This window comes from Delphinapterus leucas, chromosome 6 (genome assembly GCF_059928025.1).
Source record: "Delphinapterus leucas isolate spDelLeu-1000000601 "Yukka" chromosome 6, BTC_Dleu_Yukka2, whole genome shotgun sequence".
NCBI lineage: Eukaryota > Metazoa > Chordata > Mammalia > Artiodactyla > Monodontidae > Delphinapterus > Delphinapterus leucas.
Genome location: NC_143134.1, coordinates 48,558,812 through 48,571,022, shown reverse-complemented (window position 1 = coordinate 48,571,022; position 12,211 = coordinate 48,558,812).

Genomic DNA, 12,211 nt, shown 5'->3' with positions numbered 1-12,211 from the left:
TGACTCTTGGCTGTTTTCGTAGTTATTTTTCTCAGAAATGTGACAATTAGAAGACAGAAATTAATATTTTACTATGTTTCTGGTGAGATATAATGGCTGATTTTTTTTTTAAAGGAACATGATAAATGCTACTATGAAACTTAACTCCGACAACTAATGACAGCAGGGAGACAAATTCTGATTAAGGCTATTGTACTGTGGCTCCTCCAAATCCTCTGAGTATCTTTCGAAACTAAAATATATGCTGCACCTTAGAAAGCAGTCAGTAAATTCTTCACAAAAATTCAAAGTTCAAGAAATAATACTAGGTTGAACAACAAGAGGCACTATTTGATCTTTATGATCTATAAAACTGTAATTCATACAGTTCAACGTGAAAACAAAGCTTACATTTTAAAATCGAATTATTTCCAATTTTTCTGACCTCAGAGGCATGGGTCTCTCTATATTTTTTTAAAAATCATTCAATAGCCTGTTCTATGTTTGTTTTGTCTAGAAACTTTAATGATCACATAACCTAGGTCACATGGATTTTTTGTCTTTTTTTGTTGTTTTTTTTAGCATCAGGCTTAAAATAATGGCAAAGAGATAGAAAGGGAAAAATAAAAATAAGAGAGTGAGAAAGAGACAGAGGAGACACACTAAAAAATCTGCATGAGAGAGAGAACAGAGAGAAAGAATGTAGAGAGAATCCAGGGAATAAAGAGAGAGACCAAGGAAAAGATGGAGAGTGGAGGAGTGAAAGGAGAAGGGAGAAAGAAAGAGGAGGAGGAAAATGTGGAGGAGAGAATGGATTTATCTTTGCTCAGGAAATTACCTCTGAGAGTATGCTGAACTGTAAGCAACTACAAGCTCTCAGTAAGCTTTGTTGTCGATATTGTTAGTGGTGTCATCGCATGTTCTTGTTACAGTCAACCTATTAAGAAAAAAGAAATGTACTTTTGCTTATTTTGTTTCCTAGCTTAGATATATTGTTTCACTAAGCTTAGATACAAAGGGAAGCATAGGAGACTGATATTAGAAAGATTTAGGTTCAAATTACCAACTCTACTTCTTACTGGCTATATTCATCAGACCAAATAGGGTAACTACTCTTTTTTTAATTGATGTATAGTATTTACAATATTATATTAGGTTCAGGTGCACAGCATAGCAATTCAATATTTTTACAGATTATACTCCATTAAAAGTTATTAAAAGATAATGACTATAATTCTCTATGCTATACAATATATCCTTGTTGCTTATCTATTTCATACATAGTAGTTTGTATCTTAGTCTCTTCTTCTCTAAGATAAATTTAATTATACAATCGACCTTGGTGATAAAACATCAGTAAATACTATGTACATGTAGCTATGTTAATATAAACACCTTAGATTTAAAATAAATCATTTCTGCCTAAAGAAAAAGACAAAAGGAAATAATCCAACCTGAGAACAGCTGCAGTGTTATTGACTTGGGAGAATTTTTAAAGTTTGGGGTAATAAACTTACATTACTAGTAGTATGAAAATGCATGCATTTATAAAATATTTAATCTAAATATTCAGTACTGCAAGTTATTTGTCTTATTTAAAAGGCAAAATCACAGAACACTGTTCAGGTTCCATTCTGAACTGATCTTTTTTAATCACTGCCCATCCCTACTATCTGATGGAAACATTGTATTACATTCCAGGAATGTAAAGCTCTTACCTACACTTTCCAGCGCCAAAATTTCTATTTGAACACAAAATATCTACCAGGCAGTTATATGCATTTTTACAGAAAAATAAAGTAGACTCTTGGCATTGTAGATTTAACATTCATAGTTTACGTTTCAGGAGTGACCCCAAAGTTCCAGGATACATAGTCAGTTTGTCATTTTGCTGAGACATGGATTAATATTACAAGTACTTCAAGCTGGAGGCACATTCAACACAGTGTTATTGTTCTCTCTCTGTTATCCTTTATTTGTTTTACAGAGGAAATCATATGCTAAATAGGTATTCAAGAATCTGAGGATTGACAAATTCCCTGGAGGGATCATTCAAATGGTGAGGGTTCACTGTGCATCAACAAGTCAGGAATATTTGAAATCCTTTGCCTCAAACACATCAGACCAACACATTTCCCTTCTTTAATGTACTCTTTAAGCACAGAGTGTAATCATTTATGGTAGCAATAAAATCTAAGCCTCAAGAAAAAGTATGGAAAAGATGTACTTGGGAGTGTGATATGTCCAGATGCTCTCTGAATTTCTCTAAATTGGGGCGAGGAATAGTCATTGTTGTAATACACTACGGAATATTTTTTGGCATGAAAGATTCATTGTTTTTCCCCTAATAAAAATCTCTGAATACTCTGTGAAAGCAAGAAAATAGTAAGTTCCTAACATCTGGATTTCCTTTGGGATTAAAGTGGGAATAAAGTAAGAATTGCCTTTCATTAAATTTCCTTATTATGTCTTATGAAAATTAATTACCCCTTGAACAGACGCGATGCAAAAGTTATACATTGATGTTTTCTATTTCCCACATAACATCTTTTCAAAAAATTAATTATAGCCAATGTCTTCAATTCAAAGGGGAATAATTAAAAGCAGTGTGAGGGAGTGAAGAGATAATGATGCCATTTAAAAATTAACTGAAGCATTTAAAAATTAACTGGCCTTTCTTAGAGTTTAATTTCTGTTAAAAATTAATAGCTTATATACATATATAAGTATTCATTATTTATATTAAATCTGATTTTGGATTTTACAGTCTGAGAAATAATAGTTAATTTCTCTTATTTAAAAAAAATTTTCAATTTGTGTGAGACAAAATGAAATATTTCAGATAAGAAATTTCTTTAAACTGAAAACAATAAGCTTGAATGTGGCTGTCTGCTAAGTTTTGTCTATGTATAAGATCTTATTAAAGTCAGAGACAATGTCCTTTGATGTTCTCTAAATTAGCCCGCTAGAGGTACAGCATCCTTCTGATGACATTTAGGGTTATAATGACAAAATTCCAGAAAATAATGTTGCATTCACACACAGACACACACAGACACACACACACACACACACTCCAACCATAAGAAATAATAACAAACTGTGATCATCAGTCTAGTTCCACCCATCACAAGACATCGGCAGAAGACTCACTGTGCATTTACCTTTCTCATCCCAGTGACGAAGTCCCCAGGGATGGATGTCTACAGAGAATGAGTGGCAGTTTCCATGCTGATGTAAGTGAATTTAAGGATATAGCGCAGCCCTCACTCATCTTTCCCTTGTAGTCAATATTCCTGATTCTTGTCCACTCAAGAATCTCTTAATATAAGCTGGAGTGATATATTCCTGCCCTGTTTGAGCCAGTCACTCCCAAAATGGGACAGAAGAGGTCAAGTAGAGATTAATTTATTTACAATGGTTTTGCCATAAACCTATCTCTGCTCTGGAGCAACTGCTCCTGAGAGTATTGAATTTATTGCAGTTTCTGGGAATTTCTGAGAGAAAGTAAAATATTAGATGGAAATGGGGTTAATTTGAGAATGATCAGCTCACCTACCAGATAACACTGCAGCTAAAGACATAAGCAAACACAAATAAGTAAGCCTTGGTAATTTCATCTATGATCACAGAAACTATCAAGGGACCCCTGGCTTTGCTTCCACTTTTGTTCTGATTCCCTGTTCTTTTCCAGAGTTTGCCCAGCTCCTGACCAGATAGTTTTGGTTACCATCTCCGGACCCAATGTATTCCTCACATTGCAGTTGACTTCCTTGTTTCTATACTATGAATGTGAGGTGTATTAGTCAGTTTTTGTTAGATTATGCTGCAGTAACAATGAAAATTGCTCTCGATGACTTACAAAAACAAGGCAATTTCTCTCTCATATTACATGTTGACTACTGGTTAGCAGTGCTGTGCTCCTCATACAGTCTGAAGTCTAGGATAAAGAAAAAGCAATACCAAAAAATCTCTGTCTTATGCACAGCTGTTCCCATGACAGAGAGAAAAAAAAAAAAAGCAACGTCACACCCGTGTCAGGGCTCTTAAAGCTTCCTTCCAGGAGTTGCAATACCAGGGCCACATATATTCCAGTAGGCAAAACAAGCTACATGGCTAAGCCAAATGTCAGTGGGATGAGTAAGCATAATCCTCCCACATGGAGGGGTGGAAAAGCAGTAAACAGCGATGCCACCCTTCATGGCAGATGTGGCCACTGTGCTCAACTACTGACCCTCCTCGGGCCCCCAGGACTCCAATCCCAGGCTTACAGACGTTGGTAACTTGATAAGGAAACAACTCCCATTATTGTTAATATGAAACCAGCACAGCGTAAGAAGGAAAACCTGAAACTGAAGGCAGCCCTGACTTCTACAGAAATACGCTTTGACTTAACCCAGTTTTTTCCCAATTCAGTCAACCTTATATGTCAGATTTTTTACAGGAATCACAGGGTTTAATTTATAGCGTGTCATTTCATCTAAGCTACATTGAGACTCTTGGGCAGTGCTGTCAGTTCCCATTTATCTGTTATGATCTGTCTTTTCTTCTTTCCTGTGTTTCTCATCCCCGTGGAGCCTAGCCAAGCCCATAGCTCTGGTTGAAGTGATTTTCTGCTCTGGAAGAAAGTCCCAAGAGTCTCATGTCACGACCAGAAAAATATTAAATGAAATGAGTCCCTTATGCATTCTTGCTCATTCTTTCAACTTCAAAATCTAGTAACTGAACATTTACATATCCACATATAGCTATTTACCTAAACCTATATATTCTTTGTCCCATGTAGATTGTAAGGATAGTTCAGAAACTATAATCATAATTGTGAAATACGTGTCATTCAATTGAAATGGACAATGTCATACTTCTCATAATACAATTCAACTTTTCTGCTTGGTCTGCTTCTAAACAAAACAGCTCACCTCAACAAGATCCTTTGCTTTCTGGTAGTCTGTAAGATCTTACGTTATATCAAGTATAGGATTACAAAGCTTTTCTTTAATCCTTACATGCTAAGATGATACCATGAGAGTGAAAGGTCACAGAAAGAGAGACTATTTGTAGAAGGTAAAATGAGGTGGATATATAGAAAAATATCCATGCTAATATGTAAAATAAATTTTGATGATGGCTGCACAACTCTGAATAAACTGAAAAACCATTTCATTATACCCTTTAAACGAGTGAATGGTATGGAATGAAAATTATGCCTTAATAAAGCTGTCCAAAATAAACATATATGCTTTTGTTCTGAATACTGCTGCCTCCAGCTAAGATTATTTACACCTACCATAGAGAAATATCATGTTATAAAAATCTCTCTCATACCAATGGTCACCTCTTGCTCAGTTTTATTTAAAGATGACTGATGAAATTCCCATTTCCTCCCCTACCCTCACGCCTCTCCATCCCCCTCCCTTTGCTGTCAAAAAGACTCCTCTCCCTTTCAAGGCAGTCTATTGCTATAACTTTTTCTGTTTGTTTGTTTTTGGTTTTGTTTTTATTTTTATTGTATTTTTTTTCACATTTTTATTGGAGTATAATTGCTTTACAATGGTGTGTTAGTTTCTGCTTTATAACAAAAGTGAATCAGTTATACATATACATATGTTCTCATATCGCTTCCCTCTTGCGTCTCCCTCCCTCCCACCCTCCCTATCCCACCTCGCTAGGTGGTCACAAAGCACCGAGCTGATCTCCCTGTGCTATGCGGCTGCTTCCCACTAGCTATCTATTTTACGTTTGGTAGTGTATATATGTCGATGCCGCTCTCTCACTTTGTCACAGCTTACCCTTCCCCCTCCCCATATCCTCAAGTCCACTCACTTGTAGGTCTGTGTCTTTATTCCCGTCTTACCCCTAGGTTCTTCATGACCTTTTTTTTTTTCCTTAGATTCCATATATATGTGTTAGCATACGGTGTTTGTTTTTCTCTTTCTGACTTACTTCACTCTGTATGACAGACTCTAGGTCCATCCACCTCACTACAAATATCTCAATTTCATTTTTTTTTATGGCTGAGTAATATTCCATTGTATATATGTGTCACATCTTCTTTATCCATTCATCTGTTGATGGACACTTCGGTTGCTTCCATGTCATGGCTATTGTAAATAGAGCTGCAATGAACATTCTGGTACATGACTCTTTTTGAATTATGGTTTTCTCAGGGTATATACCAAGTGGTGGGATTGTGGGGTCGTATGGTAGTTCTATTTGTAGTTTTTTAAGGAACCTCCGTACTGTTCGCCATAGTGTCTGTACCAATTCACATTCCCACCAGCAGTGCAAGAGTGTTCCTTTTCTACACACCCTCTCCAGCATTTATTGTTTCTAGATGTTTTGATGATGGCCATTCTGACTGGTGTGAGATGATCTCTCACTGTAGCTTTGATTTGCATTTCTCTAATGATTAATGATGTTGAGCATCCTTTCATGTGTTTGTTGGCAATCTGTATATCTTCTTTGGAGAAATGTCTATTTAGGCCTTCTGCCCATTTTTGGATTGGGTTGTTTGTTTTTCTGTTATTGAGCTGCATGAGCTGCTTGTAAATCTTGGAGATTACTCCTTTGTCAGTTGCTTCATTTGCAAATATTTTCTCCCATTCTGAGGGTTGTCTTTTGGTCTTTTTTATGGTTTCCTTTGCTGTGCAAAAGGTTTTAAGTTTCATTAGGTCCCATTTGTTTATTTTTGCTTTTATTTCCATTTCTCTAGGAGGTGGGTCAAAAAGCATCTTGCTGTGATTTATGTCATAGAGAGTGGTCTGCCTATGTTTTCCTCTAAGAGTTTTATACTGTCTGGCCTTACATTTAGGTCTTTAATCCATTTTGAGTTTGCTTTTGTGTGTGTGGTGTTAGGGAGTGTTCTAATTTCATTCTTTTACATGTAGCTATCCAGTTTGCCCAGCACCACTCATTGAAGAGATTGTCTTTTCTCCATTGTATACCCTTGCCTCCTTTGTCATAGATTAGTTGACCATAGGTGCATGGGTTTATCTCTGGGCTTTCTATCCTGTTCCATTGATCTATATTTCTGTTTTTGTGCCAGTACCATATTGTCTTGATTACTGTAGCTTTGTCTGAAGTCAGGGGGTCTGATGCCTCCAGCTCCGATTTTTTCCCTCAAGACTGCTTTAGTTATTTGGGGTCTTTTGTGTCTCCATACAAATTTTAAGATTTTTTTGTTCTAGTTCTGTAAAAAACTGCCATTGGTAATTTGATAGGGATTACATTGAATCTATAGATTGCTTTGGATAGTATAGTCATTTTCACAATATTGATTCTTCCAATCCAAAAACATGGTATATCTCTCCGTCTATTTGTATCATCTTTAATTTCTTTCATCAGTGTCTTATAATTTTCTGCATACAGGTCTTTCGTCTCCTTAGGTAGGTTTATTCCTAGATATTCTATGCTTTTTGTTGCAATGGTAAATGGGAGTGTTTTCTTAATTTCACTTTCAGATTTTTCATCATTAGTGTATAGGAATGCCAGAGATTTCTGTGCATTAATTTTGTATCCTGCTACTTTACCAAAGTCATTGATTAGCTCTAGTAGTTTTCTGGTAGCATATTTAGGATTCTCTATGTAGAGTATCATGTCATCTGCAAACAGTGACAGCTTTACTTCTTTCCGATTTGGATTCCTTTTATTTCTCTTTCTTCTGTGACTGCTGTGGCTAAAACTTCCAAAACTATGTTGAATAATAGTGGTGAGAGTGGGCAACCTTTTCTTGTTCCTGATCTTAGTGGAAATGGTTTCAATTTTTCACCATTGAGGACGATGTTGGCTGTGGGTTTGTCATATATGGCCTGTATTATGTTGAGGAAAGTTCCCTCTATACCTACTTTCTGCAGGGTTTTTATCATAAATGGGTGTTGAATTCTGTCGAAAGCTTTCTCTGCATCTATTGAGATGATCACATGGTTTTTCTCCTTCTATTGCTATAACTTAACTTCCTTAACCACTGGAGACTCAACCCACCTCTTCTGCCTTGACTGAAGCCATCTTTCCACCCTTATCTGGCTGCTCCTTATCATGACTTGGATTCTGTTGTTCCTCCCATGGTGTTCCTCCCTTTGGTACCTTCATGGGAGAGTGGTGATGAGAAAACGGGGGAAGGAAAAGGAGTCTTTTTCTCACCTGAAATCCTACCATCACCCCTCTTTCTGTTCAGATCAAGATTGTATATCTCTGTGATGATTAATTTTATGTGTCAACTCAACTGGGGTAAGTGATGCCCAGATGGCTGGTAAAATATTAGTTCTGAGTGTGTCTATAAGAGTGTATGTGAAAGACATTAGCATTTGAATCAGTAGACTGGGGAAAAATCCACCCTCACTAATGTGGGTAGGCATCATCCAATCCTTTGAGGGCCAGAATAGAACAAAAAGGTGGAGAAGGGTGAATGTGATCTCTCTGGCTGAGGTACAATATCCATCTTCTCCTTTCCTCAGACACTGTGTTCCTGGTTTTGGGCCTTTGGACTCTGTCTGAATTACACTCCCATCTTTCCTGGTTCTCTGGCTTGTGTACGGCAGATCATGGGACTTCTCAGCCTCCATAAATGTGAGAGGCAGTTTCTGTAGTAAGTCTGTATATCTACATATCTACATCTATATCTTTCCTCCTACTGATTCTATTTCTCTGGAGAACTCTAATATAATCCCTTACTTGCCAAAGCCAACACCTCTAGTCTTTCTCAAGCTAAATTCCAGGTTGCGTAAGGTTCTGTACACTAGGAAGAGTTCAGAAAGAAGGCAGAGGGGACAAGGGAAAGTGCTAGGGAAGAAATCCCTATCCCACTTTCACTGCCCTGTCTCCCTTCTCTGATTTCTACCTTCCCCTATAACCCTCATCTCCCAGCTCCACAGACACTCTCTGCTTTCTGCTCATCTTCAAAGACTACAATTGTTCCGATCACCAAATACTGAAGTAGTTCTAGTTATACATAAACTTCTGAAAATGAAGTTAGGAAACTCCAGAACGATTCCCAGTGCCCCTTATCTGTTGAGGGGATTTGTCCATGGGGTTTCTCAATTCCCTAGGCTTGGAGAGCAGTTTAGAAATGTCTCCATTTCCATTATGTTCACCTTGCATCGTTATTGTTCCTCTCTCATTAGAAAATGAAGTTCTTCATGGCAGAAATCATGCCATATTCCTGTGTCTCCCCTGTGCCTCGGACAGTGCCTAACTCACAGAAGGTGCTTCCTATAAACTTGCTGAATAAACTTCCACTTGCCACACTCCTGGTTTCAAAATCCTACCTTGTGTCATCCCCTTTTTCTTTAATCCCTCACCTGGCCCTTTTGCCAGGCATCTGGATACCATTTTCATTTCAATCATTTATCCCAATGATACTTCCAAGTTCAGACCTCATTCCATGAACAAATTATTGTATTCTCACGCCTCCCCAGATTCTGCATACTATAAATAAATAATGAACAAAACACCACTGTAAATCTGCACAGCCCTCATTTTTTTTGTTAAGTCGATAAAAATTGACTCTACTTGTCTGCATTGCAATCTTTTTTTTTAATTTTATTGACGTATAGTTGATTTACAATGTTGTGTTAATTTCTGCTGTAGAGCAGAGTGACTCAGTTATACATATATACACTTTTTCATATTCTTTTCCATTGTGGTTTATCACAAGATATTGAATATAGTTCCCTGTGCTATACAGTAGGACCTTGTTGTTTATCCATTCTATATATAATAGTTTGCATCTGCTAATCCCAAACTCCCAATCCTTCCGCCACCCGCATCCCCCGCCCTTGGCAAACACAAGTCTATTCTCTATGTCTGTGAATCTGTTTCTGTCTTGTAGATAAGTTTATTTGTGTCATTTTTTAGATTCCACATATAAGTGATATCATATGGTATTTGTCTTTCTCTTTCTGATTTACTTCACTTGGTATGATAATCTCTAGGTCCATCCATGTTGCCGCAAATGCCATTATTCCATTTGTAATTCTTTCAAAATAGTAGGGAGAGATCAGGAAACTGAGGTAATAAGAGAAAATGACTTACTGGGAGTTTCTACAGTACTTTCCTGCAAAGTTGAAATCTAAATAGTCATATGCACATCATGCAACTCATTCTTTACATAAAATTGTTTTGCTTGATTCCTCCCCCCATTCTGAGCATAAGACAGAAAACATATTTAGGAGATAGGAGGAGAAGAAACTACAGCTCAAACACCAGCGTTTTATGCTTAGATTTTTCTACCACCGCCAATGGGTAAACTTGGTCAAAAATGTCTTGTAGCCCTTACATTTTTAAAGCTCTTCTGTTTAAAACACACCTAGCAAAACACTTCTCGTTTATGGTTTAGTAACTTTCATTTCAAAAATGCATAAATTTGGGCTTAATCTAAAAAAAAAATTTTGTGTAGCAAATACCTAAGGCACCTCTTTTCCTCCCTGTTGTAAGTAAATCAGTCCCTAGTACAACACTGAATTGGCATGTAAAAACACTAAAAACCAGCCTGCAGCTCTGTATGTGTACCACACAAGCCCAGAAAAACACCACCTGTGTTAACTAAAATGCAATCCATTCCAAGTTACCATTGCAATTTGAAACAGGATCTAAATTGGATGAGGAAACCTTTCTAACCGTAGAGTTAAGCAGACAACGAAAACTGATCTAATAGCATCGCATGCCTTTACAACTATGCCCACATATGGCACAGTGCATAAGTAACAGAGGAAGCTGAGACTTCTACAGTGCTGAAAGCTGGCTCATTATTTTTCTGTGAGGGTAGATTCTACACACTTGCCAAGCCCCAATATCTCTAGCCTCTAGGGCTGTACACTTAACACTAGTTCCCCAGCCTTGCAATACTCTTCCCCTCCTCATTCTGTATCCAAGCTTACCCTCCCTTCCTTTTTACTTAACTAACTTCTACCTACCCCTTAGCGCTTAGCTTAGATCACAATTTTTCCAAGAAATCTCCTTGACCTGTTATCATGTCTGGGTTAGGCAAGTTTCTTATACATGTCCAGAGCACCCTGTACTCTTTCTTGCTTTAGTATTCATCACAGTGTTCTGTAACTTGTAACTTTTTTTTTTTAAATCTTCTACTAGGCTATAATAGTGAGGACTTTGTCTATTTTTCCTGTGCTAATACCCACCACCTAGCACATCACTGGGTACACAGTAAGCGTTTAGTAAATGCTTACTGAATGAATGAATGAGTGCTTCTAAGACCTATCCTGGTTCTATGGTTTCCTTTTCAAACTGCTCCTTCCTTAAAGGCATATTGATACTTGATGCAACAGAAATTTGATTTTTTACATCTGGTTTCTTCTTATAATTGTGATACACATTACATGAGCCATGATTTCAGCAGTTTCAAAACAGTAGTAAGCCAGGTATAGAAAAATATAATACTGGCAATTAAAAAACTGTAGTCTAATAGGAATAATGTAGAAATTCTGTTTGGGTAATAATATATCTACTAATAATATTCAGATGGAGACACACAGCTGAGTGAAGAGTGAAAAATGTACATCCTGGTTCAGTACAGGGGTTGATCCCTGTGACAGTGCTGCTCTTGTTCTGGGTACCTGTATTCCTTCCATGGTAAACCCTGCCTGACGCCCCCTCCCCCAGTCACCTGCTGTCTGCATCTGGACTGGACAATGTAACTATTTCTGGCCAATGAATTGTAGATAAAAGTGGCATGCATTGACTTCAGAACTAGAGCGGTTCATTGCTAGTCTGAGAACCTCCAGCTTTCTCTTTGTCCTGCCACCTCCACCAGTGACTTTCCAGAGGATGAAGTGCATATTAACCAGAGTCTTGAAACAAGGTCAATATGCAACAAACTTCCTGCCAGTGTCCACAGCTGGGAAACATAGTATCAGTTAGAAATAAACTGTTGTTATAGGGCTTATTGTTACTGTGTCATAACCTAGCCTACACTGACTATTTGAATTCCTCTTCGTGCTCTTGTTTGAATAAGAGCACCCAATGTGACTGGTTCTGGAAAGAGAGGAAATTAGATCAGATAGGAAATTCTCAACAATATGCCCATCTTGCACACATGTCAGAGACAGGTTTGATTATGTCTTTAAAGACAGTCACTTGGTACACCTCTTGTAATAAATGACATTTGTGTTTACTTCCTTGTCTGTCGCCCCAGCTAAAGCATGAATTCCCCGAGGCAGGACAGAAGTCTCTTAGAATGACTCTCAGGGGAGCTCCATTAAGGGTGTCCAAAAAAAAAACC